The sequence below is a fragment of the Erpetoichthys calabaricus genome, chromosome 10 (genome assembly GCF_900747795.2).
Source record: "Erpetoichthys calabaricus chromosome 10, fErpCal1.3, whole genome shotgun sequence".
Classification (NCBI taxonomy): domain Eukaryota; kingdom Metazoa; phylum Chordata; class Cladistia; order Polypteriformes; family Polypteridae; genus Erpetoichthys; species Erpetoichthys calabaricus.
Window position 1 is genome coordinate 160,548,529 of NC_041403.2, and position 18,734 is coordinate 160,567,262.

General features: G+C 43.3%; 1 protein-coding gene across 1 annotated transcript in view; it reads right to left on the reverse strand.

The window, feature by feature from the left end:
* The window catches only part of LOC114659674 (serine/threonine-protein phosphatase PP1-alpha catalytic subunit), a 34,039-nt gene that overhangs the window by 14,814 nt on the left and 491 nt on the right, over positions 1-18,734 (reverse strand). The gene's annotated exons all lie outside the window — the stretch shown is intronic.

The window sequence follows — 18,734 nt, forward strand, 5'->3', positions numbered from 1 at the left end:
GCTAGGGCTCTGCAATGGAAATCAGAAGGTTGCTGGTTCAAATCCAATAAATGTCAATAGGGACTCTGCTCTGTTGGGCCCTTGAGCAAGGCCCTTAACCTGCAATTGCTGAGTGCTCCGAGTACTGAGAAAAGCACTATATAAATGCAAAGAATTTTTATTATTATAAAATCAAGTCACGACTTATCCATGGAAGAACCGATCCGCGGGTATGTACAGTACATCTTGTCTGAAGAAGCGGCCCCAGTTGCCTCGAAAGCTTGCATGTTGTAATCTTTTTAGTTAGCCAATAAAAGACGTCATTTTGGTTGACTTCTCACTACGTAAATGATAGCAAAACATTTATGCCCTCTTTCAGTGTTGTCCTTCACGCTTGTGCTACGACCATCTAGAAACAGCTATTGAGTGGAGATCAAGTGCAGACATTCTTTGCAATCAAGTACAGATTAGTTTAGTACAGATGTTTTAACACATAGACAAAGTGGTAGCGCAGAGTTGGCATTGCTTCCTTAGAACGTCACTTCTATGGTGTTTACATGTTTCACCCTTGCATTTCTGGACTGATTAGTTGTGTGTGTTTAAATCAGCATCACCACCAGTTTGTGTCATTTAGTTCTGCGTGAAGTAAACAACACGCATCTTCATTTTCCATGACCAATCTGAGCCCCCTGGGTAAACACTGGCCGCTGCACCATCAGATCCTACAGTTTTAAAATCTCTTTAGCTTTCTTAGTTATTTTCTAAACAGACCCTTCATTTATAGATAGACTGCTCGCAGCACACGTTTCTGCTTTGTGGTGCAATTGAGCCCCTAAAAAAGGATCGGTGCCCCCTCTGCACGCAAATGCATTCAGTAATTCAATAAGCTATCCAGGTTCTTAATGTGGGATTTAAATATCAGCTCATAGAGATACAAATCCAAATATACACAAGAACAACAAATTCGACTCATGAGAGCAGAGAAAATTGAGAGAGGTAGTTGCAGACCACGGACAGGACACCTGCATTTCAGGCCACATTGACAAAAGGGTCAACATTTATATGAAAAACACACACAAATATTTGTTCAATTACTTTGATCCATTATACAAATATACCTCTGAAACACCGTGTCCTTTAGTGTGTCTAGAATTGGACTGGCAGACTGAAATTGACTGACCTTCTACAGACAGTTTTTAAAAACTAGTACTGAACCCATCCTTGGCCAGTGGCTACTCTGCACAGTTTACATTTCTGCATTTGTAAATATTTCATCAGGAAAGCAGCTCTAACGATAAAGAAACTGAAGGGGTGCTTAGGAACAGCGAGGGGTATTAATCTACTATGACCAATAAAACGGTCACAGCAAAAGGAAACCTTAAAGATGAAATCCTTAAACGCATACCCAAGGGAGACGGGAGCCTAACCTTACTGCATCAAGTGTGAAGGAAATCTTTACAAACAGCTTAACTCGCACCTCTATGTGAAGTCGGAGGAAAACCACTGAAGCAATTTGTTTAGTTTTCATTCTAATCTATTTTTTATTTATATACAGTGCATCCAGAAAGTATTCACAGCGCATCACTTTTTCCACATTTTGTTATGTTACAGCCTTATTCCAAAAAGATTTTAATTCATTTTTTTCCTCAGAATTCTACACACAACACCCCATAATGACAATGTGAACAAAGTTTACTTGAGGTTTTTGCAAATTTATTAAAAATAAAAAAACTGAGAAATCCCATATACATAAGTATTCACAGCCTTTGCTCAATACTTTGTCGATGCCCCTTTGGCAGCAATTACAGCCTCAAGTCTTGTTGAATATGATGCCACAAGCTTGGCACACCTATCCTTGGCCAGTCTCGCCCATTCCTCTTTACAGCACCTCTCAACCACCATCACGTTGGATGGGAAGCATCGGTGCACAGCCATTTTAAGATCTCTCCAGAGATGTTCAATCGGATTCAAGTCTAGGCTCTGGCTAGGCCACTCAAGGACATTCACAGAGTTGTCCTGAAGCCACTCCTTTGATATCTTGGCTGTGTGCTTAGGGTCGTTGTCCTGCTGAAAGATGAACCGTCACCCCAGTCTGAGGCCAAGAGCGCTCTGGAGCAGGTTTTCATCCAGGATGTCTCTGTACTTTGCTGCAGTCATCTTTCCCTTTATCCTGACTAGTCTCCCAGTTCCTGCCGCTGATAAACATCCCCACAGCATGATGCTGCCACCACCATGCTTCACTGTAGGGATGGTATTGGCCTGGTGATGAGTGGTGCCTGGTTTCCTCCAAACGTGACGCCTGGCATTCACACCAAAGAGTTCAATCTTTGTCTCATCAGACCAGAGAATTTTCTCTCTCATGGTCTGAGAGTCCTTCAGGTGCCTTTTGGCAAACTCCAGGCGGGCTGCCATGTGCCTTTTACTAAGGAGTGGCTTCCGTCTGGCCACTCTACCATACAGGCCTGATTGGTGGATTGCTGCAGAGATGTTGTCTTTCTGGAAGGTTCTCCTCTCTCCTCAGAGGACCTCTGGAGCTCTGACAAAGTGACTATCAGGTTCTTGGTCACCTCCCTGACTAAGGCCCTTCTCCCCCGATCGCTCAGTTTAGATGGTCGGCCAGCTCTAGGAAGAGTCCTGGTGGTTTCAAACTTCTTCCACTTACGGATGATGGAGGCCACTGTGCTCATTGGGACCTTCAAAGCAGCAGAAAATTTTCTGTAACCTTCCCCAGATTTGTGCCTCGAGACAATCCTGTCTCGGAGGTCTGCAGACAATTCCTTTGACTTCATGCTTGGTTTGTGCTCTGACATGAACTGTCAACTGTGGGACCTTACATAGACAGGTGTGTGCCTTTCCAAATCATGTCCAGTCAACTGAATTTACCACAGGTGGACTCCAATGAAGCTGCAGAAACATCTCAAGGATGATCAGGGGAAACAGGATGGACCTGAGCTCAATGTCGAGCTTCACGGCAAAGGCTGTGAATACTTATGTACATGTGCTTTCTCAATTTTTTTTTTTTTTTAATAAATCTGCAAAAACCTCAAGTAAACTTTTTTCACGTTGTCATTATGGGATGTTGTGTGTAAAATTCTGAGGAAAAAAATGAATTTAATCCATTTTGGAATAATGCTGTAACAACAAAATGTGGAAATAGTGATGTGCATCCGGAAAGTATTCACAGCGCTATGTATATATAAAAATAAATCAACTTGTTCCTTTTAATGGAGCCCACTCAACTTAATGGATTGACTGGTTTCCCATTCAAGTTAAATGGGGTCTGGTAAAAGAAAGAACCAACTTCTAATTTAGAAATAGGTTAGAATGAAATTTTAAAATCTCCCGTCACCTTAGAAGATTATCACTTTGTAATGTGGAAAAAAAAAAAAAAAAAAAAAAATACAAGCTGCACAGTAGGTTCTGGGCGGCACGGTGGCGCAGTGGTAGCGCTGCTGCCTCGCAGTAAGGACACCTGGGTTTCCTCCCACAGTCCAAAGACATGCAGGTTAGGTGCATTGGCGATTCTAAACTGTCCCTAATGTGTGTTTGGTGTGTGGGTGTGTGTGTGTGTCTGCCCTCCGGTTGGCTGGCGCCCTGCCCAGGGTTTGTTTCCTGCCTTGCACCTTGTGTTGGCTGGGACTGGCTCCAGTAGATCCCCCCAGTGACCCTGTAGTTAAGATATAGCTGGTTGGATAATGGATGGATGAAAATCAAAAGTACACCTAGACGTCATGGTGGACTCGACGCTATCAACTGCCAGACAGAATTCAGAAGCCATTTAGAGGGCTAACAGAATGCACAGCAATGCTAGGAAACGTCCAGAAAAGAGCGACTAGGCCGATTCCAGAGCTACAGGGGATGACTTATGAGGGAAGATTAAAAGAGCTGAGTCTTTACAGTTTAAGCGAAAGAAGGTTAAGAGGAGACCTGAAGTATTTCAAATAATGAAGGGAATTAGGACAACGGATCAAGACATTCAATTTAAAATGAGTTCATCAAGAACACGGGGACACAGTTGGAAATTTAAGGGGAAATTTCACACAAACATTTGGAAGGTTTTCTGTTATACGAAGAATGATAGACCTGGGTTTGCTTCCCGGGTCCTCCCTGCGTGGAGTTTGCATGTTCTCCCCGTGTCTGCGTGGGTTTCCTCCCACAGTCCAAAGACATGCAGGTTAGGTGCATTGGCGATCCTATATTGTCCCTAGTGTGTGCTTGGTGGGTGTGTGTGTCCTGCGGTGGGCTGGCGCCCTGTGCTGGCTGAGATTGGCTCCAGCAGACTCCCGTGACCCTGTGTTAGGATATAGCGGTATGGATAATGACAGACTGACATTAGGTTCTCTTCAAACACGGCATATAAGCAACTACAATTATGCTGCAGTCAACGTTAAAGCTTCAAAACACAATATAGAAACACGTCTCCAATTCTTTGTCTGGTAGAAAGAAATTCTATTGTGTGCTCAATGTCAGCCACAAAGCTAAAGTTACCAAGCAACAGTGTGAAGGGAAGAGCACACACACACAGTTTCAAACAAGTGCCATAACTGGACAGACACTCGGACTGCTTTACACAGCTGTTAACTTTTTTCCTTTTTATATTTTTTAAGCGCACGCTGTAAGTTGTGGTTTTTTTTCCTCCCTCTGTGACAAAAAGAGTAAACAAATCTGCTTTAAAGCAAAACACAAAAAACGTAGAAATCTTGGCTTAAAGAGGCAATCCACAGACGGTGCTGCTCAGAGAAATTATGAAAAGGGGGGACAGTTTGATCAAGCAGTAAATGTCAAGCTCAGGTATGCAGCATACTGCGGCCATAAAGTATTCAGAGAGGTGCCAAAGGGGTACATCTGCATGGATAAACTGTAGGCTGTGCATGGAGTTCGAAATCTCACCCCTTGACACAACATTAAAATGATTATAAATATAGACAGTGGATAGATTCCAGACCCCATGATGTGTTTCAGCGGCCAGTATACCCCAGAACTGCACGATAGCAGGCCAAGGATGAAATGTTATTTTAAATGTTGGCACTAGGTGTATACTATTCTGTGTAATGTTAAAACGGTCAGACTCGGGGGCGACATGTGACGATGCGCGTTTACAGTGTTAAGCCAGAGGAACTCTTGGGACCGTAGTCTGTTGCCATCTGGTGTGTGTAATAATGATGTGGTTTATTTACCACACTAAGGCAACTCCTCAATATTCATGAATGAGGCAGGTCAATGAGAAGCCATGAAGGCAGTTTGAGAATAAACTGGACCAGGAGACGAATCACGCAATAGTGATGATAATGTGAATTGTCCATCTGACGTGGACACAATGAAACAGATGCCTACAGCTGGGACGATGCGGGTTCGTTCCATGCTCCCATCCTACTTCTGGGAGCTCCTGAACCCGACACCGTCAGTAATGTCACCGATGAGCTCGACAGTGAGGCATAACAAAGCAAGGGGATTGTGCAAAAAGGGCAAAAGTGCTTTTATTAAAATCAGCAAAATCAAAAGTCTTCAAATAAATAATCCAATAAAAGCTGGGGGAAAAACGTGGAGGTTAAAAATCCAATAAATAAATCCCGAGGTTAAAACAATGGCTGGAAGCTGTCCTTCTTTAACACAAAGCCCGGTGCATTCTTCTACTGGCGACTCCCCTGCAGGTTATGCACCAGGGGAGCCACCCTACCTGCAGCTGACCTTCTTCACTTGACTGGTCTAGAAGCTTTCCGGTCCCCGGCTCCGTTCAGCTCTCACTAGACCGAGACTCTCACGCTGGACCTTCCACTTCCCAAGTCCCTGACCCCCGCTGCAGCGAGCCAACCTTCTCCCGGTCTCTCCTGCTCCCAACAAATGCTCAGCAGGTATGACCACTACCATTGGCCCCGGGTGTTGGCCATACACCTGCTAGGGCTCGTCTCTCCCAGCTGCCTGCTTACATCCGCTCACTCTCACCGGCTTTCTCCGTCCTGCTTAACGTCTGTTCACTTTCTTGTCTCTTCTCCCCTCTGTTTCCTCTTTCCTTCTGCCCTCCTAGCTGCCTCGCGCTTCTATTTATTACGGAGACGTGGATCAAATGTGGCAATTAGCAGCTCCCGGTACCAATCACGGATGCGGACAACTCCTCACCTGTGCAATTAAGCGAGGACTGTCCGCATCACCCAGGAACCACTCCCGCCACGAGTGTGGCGACTGTTTAAAAAGTGGCCTTCTTGACTTGAGCTGTGGACCCGCTACACCACAACAGCACTGTACGCCTGAACCGCCACATGTCTGCTGACTGAATAAAGCTGCAGCAGCGTGCAACTAACTGCGTAGCAAAAAGATCAAGTGGAAAGACACGACAGACATTAGCTGCTGCGTTCTGAACAGTGCTCAGGAGGTCACCAGTCGTTGCACAGGAAATGTGGCAGTCACTAAGCCTTGTGTTGTGGTAGCCTAAAATAACGCAAAGGGAGTGTCGACCATGCGGATCAGGAACAGACATTCTAGCGTCTCGTGCTCAAGAAACAGAAAAACATGAAATGTGCAAAGAAACTCTCCAACCGTCTATGTGTCGGTGACCATTTCAAAACATGCATCACACGAGTACTAAATCTGCATCGCTACAGCACTGGACACTAGACTGACCTTTCCTACTGTATTAATTTTGATATTTTCATATTTCCGTTACAAGTAATAACATTTCTTAGAGTTTTAAAATATTCAACATTTTGAACTCATTTTTCCAGGGGTTGAAAACATAATGCTAAAGGAAGCTGCCCACATGCTTGCAGTGGCCAAGAAGACAATAAAACCGTGACTGTCCACTCCACTAGCTTTTTCATATTCTGCGTTTTAAGAGTTTGTAACGGCCGACCCCTTTACCCAGCCGGCAGCTACACCTCCAAGACTTGTGGCCTGGATAATTTACCGAGATGAATCTAAACTATCAAGCCGTACCTCTTAACAAATTACACTTTTTCCCCCCACAATCGATGGTGTAAATATAAGCACGCAAAAAGCAGATGATGTAAAAAATAAACTGATTAAATGTATTAAATGAAACCACAAGACAAATGCAAAAATAGAAACATATATAAATATAAATATCCCTCCACCACATCAACAATGAGACACCACCATATATAAATACAACAAAACCCTCCCTTGCCCCTGTAACATATAACACACAACACGAATAACAAAAATGAATGACATACTGAATGATTGTGAACTTGAGTCCGGTTATAAAAACTGTCCTGAATACAGATGACTGAACTAGTGGTGAAGGAGTCGTTTGATTTTCCCGGCAAATGGAACAACCTCACCGTGATTCCTCGGCATATGGTGGATGGCGTATCGACCCCGGGGTCTCAGCAGATGAAGGATGAAAGCAGTCTGGCAAAATGAAAAACAAACTGGTGCAAAGGCGCGATGCGGAAAAACAGCAAGTAAGTTGATACGTGGTTGAAAAACAAATGGTCTCCTTTCTCCTCTCTTCTCTCTCCTTTCTGATTACTTAAATAGTCCTTGTGACGGCTGTAATGGATTAATTAAGAACAGGTGTTTTCCAGGTTAGAGGCTGTGGTCTTCTTCCATCATTCATCCCCCTTTACGGGGACGGCATTTCCTGATACACACACATAAACAGCAAATGGGACAATGGAAACAAGACGCACTCAGTACTGACATTTAACAACACTAACTGCGTAGCCCCGCTACAAGTTGCTGCCTTAACGCACAATCTGCAGGTCTCTAATATGACGATACTCACACAGACCTCACTTACCCATCAGACACTGCATTCCTTTTTTTCCCCCCTGAGCCAGCATAAAAGCTAGCTGCTACTTTACTGAATTTATATTATCTGTACTTGGTAGTGGGCGGCACGGTGGCGCTGCTGCTTCGCAGTTAGGAGACCTGGGTTCGCTTCCCGTGTCCTCATGTGTGGAGTTTGCATGTTCTCCCCGTGTCTGCGTGGGTTTCCTCCCACAGTCCACAGACATACAGGTTAGGTGCATTGGCGATCCTAAATTGTCCCTAGTGTGTGCCCTGTGCTGGGCTGGCGCCCTGCCTGGGGTTTGTTTCCTGCCTTGCACCCTGTGTTGGCTGGAATTGGCTCCAGTGGACCCCCCGTGACCCTGTAGTTAGGATATAGCAGGTTGGATAATGGATGGATGTACTTGGTAGTAAAATCAAGATTATTTGTTGTTGGTCTTCCTGGTGTAAAATCTTTCTGCAATGATACAGTGCAGCTTTAGACAAAAACTAGAAATATATAAATAGACAACAACAGAACACACAAATCAGACAATACAAGCAAACTGCGCAACACATAGCCAGCAAAGTTGAAACAGTAGTGGAAAAGTGGCTGGGAATGCAGCGCTTGTTCAAATAATGGAATCTCGAACATAGGTCAGGCAGACAGACAGATGACCAGCTTGTAAGCGAGTTAACAGTTCAATGACCGGTGACTTGAAATTCTGCAGGGGCAGCATTGACTTACGATATTTCACTCGCTGGGGTTTGTGGGCCCCCCGAGAGGAGCGGACACCTCTTACATTGATGCTACACTCGCATGCTATGTGGGACAAGAGGAACACAAGCTTCCCAGTTTAATAAAAAAAAGAGAAACGCGACTGTTTTTTTTTTTTTTTTTTTGGATTGTGCCAGATGGTGACATAACCCCGACCATTCAGCTCGTCTAAAATTAAATCCAGAGGAAATGTTGCATGTGTTTGACGTCACAATGCACCTGCACTTGTGTGAAAATGGCTAATGCTTTTTATTTCCATGGAAGGGAGGGAGAATATAATAAAAAAAAAAAAAAATCCTGGGACGAGACGAGGCTTTTTCAGAGAGACACTTTAACGTCCCGCGAGACGAGACTTTGTGCCAAGAGATTTAACCAGGCCCGGGGCCGGAAATAAAAGACAAAGAGTAGACGAGAAAGTAGAACGTCGTAAAGAATTCAAAAACGTTGCCGCAGTACACATGCAGAGCAGGATAGAGATAATGGAAGTATTAAAATTCAAAAGTCTCAAAAAAAAGATAGTAAATATCACATTAGCGCAAACAAATGGAAAATTGTTATTCGGTGAAATAACAGAACAGTGAAAAGAGATCGAATATATTGTTCGAATTTAAACTAAGTCGGAGACCATCTAATTCGTGCTGCCATCAGTGTGTTTGTTCCCAATGAAGAGGCGTATCTGCGAGAATGTTGTTTGCATCTCACGGTGAAAGTGAAATCCACATACAGAGACGTGAGGTGGCTAGTGTAGCGCAGGCAGTGGGGGGGGGGGGGCGCTGGCTTGCAAAGCGAGCAGGGGGTGAAGCCCCCTAGTAATTCTTTATTAACAAACCAAGCAGCGAAATAGCAATCCAGTTTCTTTCCGAAGCTTTAAACACTTGATCAAAACAAAGTGGGACATCCAGATTTCACAAAGGGTAACCCTAATAGTGCGTAAACACAATGCAAGTAAGCCTACAAAAATAAACAAACGCAAAACCACTTCAGACGGAATGGCAAACGGTTACAATTATACATCAACTGGGCCGACACGCAGACCACAACCTGTGCGGCTTATGAGAAGCCCATTTAACAAATGTGCAGCGATTCCTCTTTAATAAAATCCCTGTGTGCATCCAGGTGTCCGTGTGTGTCTTCTGGTGAAGTGCGCATGCGCGGTGCGACGCGCGATATTACTGTCAGAGGAAGTTAGAGGCGTTTTACGGAAATACAAACCAGTATTACTGCGAGAGGGAATTAAAGGTACACAATACAGTAACGCATATTACAGCCACAGACAAGCCAGTATTACTGTCAGAGAAAATTAAAGGCATATTACCGACGCACATGCCTATATTATTACCACCAGAAAAAATTAAAGGTATATTATGGACGTACAAGACAGTATCACTGTCACAGAAAATTAAAGACACACAATACACGTCGGCAGCCCACGAAGAATGGTCAGCTCAGCAAGTAGACATCAACAAAAGAAAGGCTGAAAGAAAGAAAAATACGACCAACAAAAAGAATGAGGTCAAAGTCCCTTGCTATTTAATATAGACTGTTCCTACTAATGTTTATGCACTACTGTTCTAGCACCCGTTATTGTAACGGCTTAATGACTAGTTCCCAATAAAACGATTCCTGTAATTGTGCCAACTCGCACCTCACAAGGTTACAAGGGAGACACTTGTAACGACACTGGAGTCATGAAATCTGCTACCACAGTGTTTACACTTGAGGCCCGAGCGAGCGCAGAGAGTATTTATATCCCCGCTGGCTGGTGTTTACCTTAAAGGCCCCTTCCAGATACAAACAGTCATCTACACAGTTAAGGGAAGCCCACTGCGTGGAAATCTGGTTAAGGGGAATGAGGTGGAGGGAGAAAATGTGAGAAAAGGATTGTAGAATTTATTTTAAAAACTTTCTGAAAATGTGGAAGCTGGGGAACTCCAAGGCTCAACTATCTTCAATTTTACAAACCTGTTATCTGATACAAGAACACCCCGAGCTTATGTTCATTAGCTCCCAGTCACAATTTTTATATATAAAAAGGTTTTTGAAACTCGGGAGATTCTCATCCCATTAAAAAAAAAAAAAAAAAACTGGAGTTTAGAGGAACGGTCAGGTTCACCTGGATTCGGTACGACCGAGTGTGCTCAGGGTAGCCGTTAGATCTTTGTAACTATCTATCTATCTGACTACTCCGAGACAGATTAGCACCCAAACCACACTCGTTACCTGCCGTGTACTCCGTTCTGCTAGACTGGGCTCCGGCCACCGAGGACTCTAAATGGCATAACTTGTAAATGGATGGACACATTTAAATGTGAATTTCCCCTTGGAAAAAGTAATACAGTATCTATCTAAAGTCACGTCAAGCTTCACCTCACTTGACTCACTCCATTACTCGACACATGTCCCACATCTCACAATGTAGTCCATCTTACTGGTTTATCTCCTTGTTTTGATTAATGTTACATTTCTAAGTCTACTAAAGTACTGTCCCGTGTTCGCCATTATGAATGTAGTGAGAAGTCAAGCAAGATGACCCCTTTTATTGGCTAACTAGAAAGATTACAATATGCAAGCTTTTGAGGCAACTCAGGCCCCTTCTTTATTACATCTGGCCTGAAGAAGTGTTATTTTGCTGGACTTCTCACTAGAAGTCTACTAAAAAAATTGCTCGTCTCACCTTTTTTTCTTAGTCGGCTTAAAAATTACCTTTACATAATATATGTGGAGAGAAGGCTCCTCAGACTTGTTACACATATACCTAAAACGTCATAATGTGGCTCAAGGACCATTCCAATCCAAGTGGCAGTTTGCACGTTTTATTATTTTTATTTTCCCAAGGCGACTGACGACATTTGAGATACAATTGGTTACATTCCGTTTTTTCCAAATTCGAGTACAGGCAGGTAGACTTGGCTTGCTTATGGTCCCGTGTGCTCAAATCCTGCAACTAACACTGCGACTTTAGCGTTTAAACTCCTAACCCCACTACTTCACTTTTCCAAATCACAATTTGCAGAAGACAATAAATCTCCACGTAATGCAAACGGGACTGACCAGCAGACATCATTTATCTGTACATTTTCTAGCCTGCCTATTTGGTTCAAGGCAACCTTCTATGAACCAGTGTCAATCAGACAACTGCATGATGTTTATCAACGGGGTGTGGAGGCATCACAAACAGCAGGCATGACAACAACAACAGGGCGACATGACGAATATCTGACAGGCACCAGAGGGCCAAACACAGCCTGAAGGCAAAAGAGAGATTGTGTAATCGCAACGCATAACAGAAACCGCCGGAGTGAATTCGAGGGAGTCACGCAGTCTTCATCTTTTCAGTCATGAGGGTTTGGTCAACACTCTTAAAAATCATTCGAGACTATTTTAAAATGTCTAGTTACATCTGACATGCCCATTTAATAAATAGTACCACAGAAAGCATTGGTTATTCTCTCATACGGCACACATTCACAATTCCAGTTGTTGTCATGAGGACACACGTTCAAGTTTGTTGGGGAAGCATCCGACTCAAACATGCCAACATATTAATCGTCTAAATACGTTTGATTTTTCAGAAAGCATCTGATAAAAAGTGCCACATGGATGGTTGGCATCCAACTAAAAGAATTGGGGGTTCATGGTGTAGTGTGCATATGGGGGCAGAACTGACCAAAATACTCGAAGCACAAGAGTCGATGGGTGCAAGGAACCTCATCAGAATTGGGTGATGTGAAGGGTGACATCCCTCAGGCGTCAGTGCTGGGGCTGCTCCTGTTTTTCATGTACCGTATATACTCGCGTATTAAAGTCGGGTCCTGAAACCCGAAAAAAATCAATCATAAAATCAGACCCCGACGTATACGCCCGTTCAAAAATGTGAGTTTAAACATCTTCTTGCTTCCTCCAATCTCACAACAGTTTCTCAGATGCATCAAATTTTGTTGCAGCAGCGTAGTTACCAATTTCTTTCGCCACTTCAACTACATTTAATTTAAAAACCAGCTTCGTATTTTCTTCTGATTGAACGGTCCATTGTAGATAAGGGATGCTCCTACGATAAAAGTGTATGTGAGACAAAAAAAAAAAACACAACACAGTGCAAACGTCACTTCAGAATAGTCCGGGTATTACTGTGTGGTCACTTAGGCACAATACATAGGCTGTGTACTCCGTGGTTATTCTCTCAGGTGGGTGTTAGCATATTGTAATCTCTTGGACCAATAGCGTCAGTTTTCTGCATTCAACTTATACGACCGACATTATAAAATACCAGAAATTATACGATAAAAATCAAGTCCCGACTTATCCGCCAGTATATATGGTATTTGTACCCTCTGTGAAGGATACCGGGGCATCAGCAGGCCCCAAACCCCCCAACATGAACACACAAGCACAGTCCCAGGTTCAAATAAAGGTTGGTTTATTACAACACACTCCTTTATAAAGTTACAAAAACAAAAAGGTTTTTCTCTCCATACTCGAATTTCTCTCACCACCGCACTGCCCTCCGCCAGTCGAGTGTTGCCTCTCTACCTCCCAGCTCCGATTCGTCTGGAAAAGGGAGTGCGGACCCTTTTATTACAGCCGTGCTGGCTTCCCACTTGGGCACGGATATCTGGGACTACTGCCATCTAGCGTGCGGGGGGAATAAAAACTCCCCAGTGATTTCTTTTACACGGGGAGCGGAGAGAGAGAAGCACGCGCCGATACAGCGCATTGCAGCACCCACATAGAAATAAGGCCGTGTGCTCTGTGGTTCCTCTCTCAGGTGGGTGTTAGCATATCAATCTCTTGGACCAACAGCATCAATTTTCTGTATTCTACTTATACGACCGACATTATAAAATACTGGAAATTATACGATAAAATCAAGCCGACTTATCCGCGAGTATATACGGTATACACACACACACACACATACAGTACCGGTCAGACATATTAGAACACCTCAGTTTTTCCAGTCTCTCTTCAAATTTATTTAATCAGTTGAAATGCAATGAATGACCTAAAGCGGTGAAAAAGTAAGCAGTAAACTGCCAGGGTTATACTTTTAAAAAGTTTTAAAAAGTTTAGGTTATTAAAAAAAAAAAAAATCAGAATATTACAAATGAGCCTTCTTCATGGAAGAACTAATAGGTTACAACCTACAGATGCTCTGCAGCAGTTCAAGTAAATGAAGCCTTGCAAGCTGAAGCAGGTGTCCCAACTTACTTAAAAACCCTCGCGTGTGTCTTAAAGCGGAGTTGGAACAGACCGCGTTACTCCACCCTCTGAAGTCCTACTTGGACAATACTCTAGTGAAAACAGGCAATTCAATGAAGCGAGGCAGAGTGTTATTATTATTATTATTACTACACTTACAGGCATAGGCCTTTCGTTTAGAGAAATTGCAAAAAAAAAAAAGTGTCATTCACAATTTCAGTTGTCACAAAGCCACTGGTTCAGGTTTGAAGATAAAAGCACTAGACGACGGCGAGTACGGTGGTGTCCTACCTACAGTACGTAATCCAAAGGGAACTGCAACCTGGAAGAAACCCTGACAGGAAAAGATCAGCAAGACCCCCAAGTCACAAGCCAATCAGAACACAAGTTTCTGAAGGGTCTCCTGTGTGCCGAGATCACAGGCAGGATGGTGGGGTTTGAAGAGATAGAGCGTCAGATTGTACTGCAGGTTGGAAATAGCGAGTGGCACGAAGAAAGCCAATACCAGCTGTGGGGTACTGCTGACTGGAAGAAAGTCTTATGGACCGAGGAATCAAAATTTGACATCTTCAATTTGTCACGCAGGGTGTTTTGACAGTTGGTGTCACACATGGAGGATCCACCCTGTCACCGACTTGACGACATACAAACATGGAGGATGCAGTAGGATGGCCTGGGGTTGTTTTGCTGTTGGCGACTTGGCATTCTGAATCAAAAACTACCACAGTTTGGCTGTTATATCAGAAAAAGGTGCAGGCTACTTAGATGAATCAAATTTGAAAACACTTAAATCATTCCTTGACTATTTTTATTTATTCTATGCCTTGATTTCATGAGAACATTAAAGTGCATGCATTTCCATAAAAACTGAGGTGTTCTAAAACTTTTTGACCGCTAGGGTTATACATCACACACATTATTTGTTATATATATACACACACACACACACACAGGATAGGATTCAAAAGTAATGAACCTCATTTTGTTCTGACGCGAACGTACCTCGCCGCACGCCCCACTTGCCAGCGACGGTGACGGTGGGTGTTGGCTTCACAACGCAACGGAGCTCGGAGCGGTAGGATCGGCCTTGACGGGAACCCCTGTGCGGTAGTGCGTTACACGGCGGAATGGAAAATTCGTTAGAGCAACGGTACGCGTTGAAGACGAAGACCATGCTCATTGCATTCTTCAGAGTGAAGGGGATCATCCACTACGAGTTTGTCCCGCAAGGACAGACCGTGAATGCTGCTTACTACTTGGAAGTCCTGAAAAGGCTGAAAAGAAGCGTCGCGCGCAAGCGAAGGGACATCAAGGACAGCTGGAAGCTTCACCACGATAACGCGCCCAGCCACACCGCCTTCATCGTGAGTGCCTACCTGGCCCGGGTGAACGTTCCGGTGGTCCCCCAGCCTCCCTACAGTCCGGACCTGTCGCTTTCTGACTTCTTGTTTCCGCGCTTAAAATCAGCGCTGAAAGGAAAACGCTTCGACTCGATCGAGGACATCCAAGCAAATGTCAAGGCAGCCCTTGCAGCCATCCCGGAACAGGCCTACGTGGACGCCTTCGAGTCATGGAAAAGCCGCCTACAAAAGTGTATTGATGCAGAAGGTGCCTATTTTGAAGACTATTAATTAGTTGTACCGATTTGCTCAATAAATTTGTCTTTTTGAACAAAAGCTCATTACTTTTGAATCCTACCCTGTATATATACACACACACACACATACATACAGTGATCCCTCCCTATATCACGCTTCGACTTTTGCGGCTTCACTCTATCGCGATTTTTTCTCATACACACTTACGTCACTACGCGTGTGCTTTCTGAGAACTTTTATCTAAGCCCCACGATGGCTCCTAATCGTGCTGCTTTTTCTAAGCCTTCTGACAATAAAACTAAGCGCCGGAGATGCTTACCATCCAGGAGAAGATGAAACTCTTGGATATGATCAAAGATGGCAATACCCTACAAAAGCCTCCTGACACATATGAAAAGACAGCGCCAGCAACTGCTTGTCAAGATGTTCTTCAGCCGCGCACCCAGACACCCACTGCCTACTCCTAGTACTCCTTCAGCGGAAGAAGACAACGACGCACCTGCTGAAGATACTGCACCACCTGAAGACTCTCCTACTGAGCTCGTGCCTTCATAGGTTAGTGGTTGTGTGTAAGAACTGTGTGTGTGTGTGTGTAATTAAATGTACAGTACAATAATAATAATATTTGTAATGTCTAATAGGTCTTATCTTATTTTGTCTAATATATTGGGAAATACGAGTGTAATGGTGACTGAAGGGTGTTATTTCATGTCTTGAGGGCTCTAATAATGTTAAAAAACGTATTTAGAAGGTCGTAAACAGGTTTTCTATACTCTAACTGTGAAAATATTCGATTTTTAAATAAAGAATCCTACTTCGCGAAAATTCATTTATCACGGTAGAGTCTGGAATGGATTAACTGTGATAAACGAGGGTTCACTGTACACACACACACATTATATATATATATATATATAAATTATATATAATATATACACACACACACACGTATAAATAAATGAGCTGGACAGGAAGATAAAGAAAATGGTTAAGTTTGCAGATGATACCAAAGTTGGTGGATTAACAGATAATTTAGATGCCACTGAATCATCACAGAGGGTCTTGGACGCCATACAGGCCTGAGATGATTTGTGGCAGATGAAATTTAATGTAAGTAAATATAACGCAGTGCATGTAAGAAGTAAAAATACATTTGAATGCACAATGGGAGGTCTAGGGGTCATAGTGGAATCGTCACAATCAACCAGCAGCAATGTTCAGATGCCATTAGGAAGGCTAACTGGGTGTTAGGCGATACATCACGATGTGCAGAGTACAAATCAGAGGAGGTTAAGCTGAAGCTACATAACGCACAAGTGTGGCCTCGTCTGAAGTACCGACTACAGTTTTTGGTCTCCAAGCTACAAAAATAAAATCTAAAGTAGCGCTAGAAAAAAAAAAGACAAGTGCAGAGCGACTAGGCCGCTTTCTAGGACTGCAGGGGATGAGCTGGGAAGAAAGACTGAAGTAGCGGAGATTTTTATTTTAAACGAACCGAGATTAAGGGGAGACCTGACCGACGGGTTTTTATTTATGAAAGGAAATGAGACCAGTGGATCGAGAAAGTTACTAGAAAATGAGTTCAACAAGACAATGGGGACACACAGGGAAGCTTGAAGGATATGTTTGGAGTTTTTCCAAGTTTTTTCCTTACAAACATTGAATTTATGTATTTTCAAAGTGAAACTGTGTTCTAAAGTTCAGCATGTTCTATACGTTTTGAAAAATCTCTCACACTCACTGGCACTTTACAATGGAGGCGAATGGGGCAGGTGGCACCACAAGAAAATAAAAGTCTAAGCACTTACTGATGAAGTGGCAAACGTTTCAAACAGACCTTCCACATTTCAGAAGTATGTCTGGGACAACAAAAGGGACCTGGAAATCAGTTTATCACATATCCCTGGTGCTCTCCTTCTCATGGCGAGGAGACATTTTCTATTTGCTAGCACGAGTTCTCCCGTAAATACAGAAGTTTCAGGTAGAGGCTGACTTCTGTTTTGTTTTTTTTATTAAAAAACTTTTGTAGTTTGACAAGAAGTCAATTGTTTTATAAGTTTGACTCGAGTGTATGCAATATTTTCTTCAAATTACATGAAAGATAGAGAGAAAGGCACTATATAGATAGTGACAGAGACAGAATATAACAGAATGACTGACAGAGGGACAGGCACTATAGAATAGGCAGATAGAAGTAAATTAAAGCAACGCCAACTACGTGGCACACACAGTTCACTGCGATTCGGCCTTTCCAGAGGAATCCACACCCTGACAGGGTGAAAAGATCACAGCAGAAGTGCACAGCTGGTCTTTAAAAATGACAGAATCTCATAATATTGGCACTCTTTTGTTCAAAATAAATAAAATGTCATGTATAAACTATTTTACAATGTGACTGCAATCTCAAGATGAGGATCAATACACAAATGTCATGGACATACTCTGTTAAGCTTTTATTTTCTGGTGATGCCCCATTAGCCTCCACAGTAAAGCACCAAGGAGGCAATTGTTTTAAATTAATAGGAATCTCAAATTTTAGAACAAATTGTACGTTGCTAATTCCGACACAGTATACAATGTTTACGAAGAAAAACTTGGACTTTGGGACACCAAACCTCCCCTTGAAGGGTGAATGTCACCCAGATGTTTAACGTCACCAAGCAGGGCGACTGACAGCAGGGACCCTTAAAACTCGACTTGATGTTCTTTTGGAGGAATTCGGTGGATAGGATTTGAGAATTTTATCGGTCGGTTCTCCTCCAAAGTGTTTCTAATGTTTTAAGAATTTTACTTGAATTGCCATCTACGAGGTTACCTTAGGAGTGACGATGTCAGTGCTGTTAAGTTCACATGCGGTAAGCAGGACTTCATATTACATCACATCGATTCTGCTCAGTTCTGTATTTGCTTGTACGGTTTGTTTGATGGCAGGCAGACAGAGTTCTTGTGTTTCTCGTCTTTTTGCTTCTCCCTCTGTAAAAACGTTTGGACAAACTTCTTAGGCATTGGATCGCTATGCTTGTCGCCCCTCACATTGTTAAATCGTTAACGAGACTCTTGTCTAAAAGCAACAGATGAGTCGGACTTGCGAATCGCTCTCGCACGTACAGCCATTTAACGTACACCTCGCTGGTTAAATAATTTTTCAGCCAACGTAAAGGAGTCCCATTCGTAGAGTTAACATTTGAAGCCTTAAAGCGCCTCTGCAGTTACTAGAAATGAAGAGCAGCAGATGAGAAGACTACTAGCTGTTGCGCCATGTTACTCTAATTGAATTTATTGAGAGGACGCACTTTTCCCCCCAACACGATCGACGGCGCATAATACCCCGCCTGCTACAGCGAGTCAGGAAACCTCGCGGACCGGGACGGGCCTAAGCGCATAACGTCCTCCTCGTCCCGTGCAGACAACCGAAAGTTGCAGAAAACAATTTTCAGAAGAAAACCGCCATG